The 1,900-nt window shown below is 39.9% G+C and overlaps 1 long non-coding RNA gene across 1 annotated transcript; it reads left to right on the top strand.

Annotated features, from left to right (window-relative positions):
• The first annotated feature begins 36 nt into the window (after positions 1–36).
• Positions 37–1,643, top strand: LOC107578829 (uncharacterized). Its single transcript, XR_001608391.1, has 4 exons — positions 37–154; positions 232–372; positions 479–616; positions 1,529–1,643. It is a non-coding gene; the product is annotated as an uncharacterized lncRNA (long non-coding RNA).
• The last annotated feature ends 257 nt before the right edge of the window (positions 1,644–1,900 follow it).

Genomic DNA, 1,900 nt, shown 5'->3' with positions numbered 1-1,900 from the left:
TGTGTGTGTGTGTGTGTGTTTCGGCCTATAGGAAAGTTGCCATGTCCTCCAAACAGACCGTTCCACTGCAGGAATGACAGAGTATGTCTGCGGACCGAACAAATCTGCAACGGAGTGAATGACTGTGGCGACAATTCAGACGAAGTTGACTGTGGTGAGTTGGGAACTTCAATTCCTTTTCTTTTGGTCTTTTTTTTCTCTAAACCATCCCTCTTTCTTTCTTTTCTCTAGCGGACGTGGTCAAAAGGCCGAGGCCATGCGGGAAGTCCGAATTCTCCTGTGCCAATCACCGCTGCATCCCGGCCGATCTGCAGTGCGACTTCTTTGACGATTGCGAAGACGGCGGATCGGATGAGCACGACTGCAAGGCATGTAAGTGTACTTCCTTCTGTAATCCTTTATCCTTTGCATGTTCCGTTTCTGTATTTTGTGGAGTAAAATCTTTACAGTGTCTCATTTTGTCCCCTGTGGGTCACAGATTATGTAGATTCTGGTGCGTGTCGAGAACGGGCCGACTTGTGCGGAGACGACGCTTTCTGCAACCATACAAAAACACCCTCAGTCTGCCAATGCAAAGTCGGATTTCAGAGGAACCAGAAGAACAAACAATGTGAAGGTACAGAATTTGTACAAAAAAACCACCAAGATGACAATTTCTTCTTTCTGTCAGAAAAAGAAAAAAAAAATATATATAAATATATTAAATATTTAGTATTAATGGTGCAAAATTAGAATTTTAGTTAATGTAGTTACATTTTAGTCCTGGTACTATGCTGTATTTTCTTGGGAGGTTTGAGAATTACTGTTATAGATTAAACGGAACAAGGTACATCGACATGAATAGCTGTCTTTTAAAGCTGAATTCTGTGTAGCTCTGTGGCTCAAGAGATTTTCACTTGGATTCTGCAGTATATTGTAGCATGCAGAACGTTTGGAAGTTTGAAGTGATTTATAATGGGTCAATTTTTCTTTTTGTCAACAAGGTTCTCAGACATGATTCAAAGATTTATCAAGTGTTGGACGTTTCCACTTCAGTTTTGAGCAAGAGCTGATTCGTGATATAATAAATCATTCTGTAAAAGCCTTACATATCTATTGTTTTATTATTTATAACCGAATACTTTTGGTGAAATATTGAGCTGGAAACATGAACCGGTACTATTTTTCATTAAAATAAATGACATTTGGTTTGGTATTTTGTGATATAACGCAAAGACACAATGCAAATACTTGCCCCTAGCACATCCCCAGTGGTTGCTTGTCTTTTGTACAAAGCCCACAATGCAAAAGTCTCTTTGTATTCAGTTCCAGTGCTGGCATTAAACAGTTTGAGGTATGTCAGCGGTCGCTTCAGGGTCATCTCACTGAGAATAACAAGAAGCCCAGAAAGCAGCAGGCGCTGAACGCAGATAGCAGAGATTCAGCTGAAATCCCAAACAGAGTGTCATCCCTGCAGCACTTGTTAAAAATGACACTGGAGAGTGTGTGGGAGAGGCTGATGGATGGACGTGTTCCTCTCTTTTCTCAGAGGTGAACGAGTGTCTGCGGTTCGGAAGCTGCTCGCAGTATTGCACCAACACCAAGGGCTCGTACAAGTGCACTTGTGACCGAAACTTCAAGGAGATCGATGGGGAATGCATCACAAAGGGTAAAATATATTGTTTAATACAAATAAACATCAAAAGGATTTAGTTTTCTGGCATTCTGTTACATTTGTATAAAAGTAAACTGTTTTAGGCTGATTTTAGTTGCTTGCCCTGATGCAAAACACTTCAGGTTTCAAGCTAACGCTTGATTTGGTTTTCTCGAGTCATTGTTTGAACATCAATGATTAAAGACATCTGGGGTTTTTTCTCTCTTTTTTTTTTGTTTGTTAATTAATTAATTTATTGTTTTGTTT

The sequence above is a fragment of the Sinocyclocheilus grahami genome, unplaced genomic scaffold, assembly GCF_001515645.1.
Source record: "Sinocyclocheilus grahami isolate Dianchi unplaced genomic scaffold, SAMN03320097.WGS_v1.1 scaffold12218.1, whole genome shotgun sequence".
In the NCBI taxonomy this organism is placed as follows: Eukaryota; Metazoa; Chordata; class Actinopteri; order Cypriniformes; family Cyprinidae; genus Sinocyclocheilus; species Sinocyclocheilus grahami.
The sequence above is the reverse complement of the archived record's forward strand: the minus strand, read 5'-3'. Positions and strand labels throughout refer to the sequence as shown.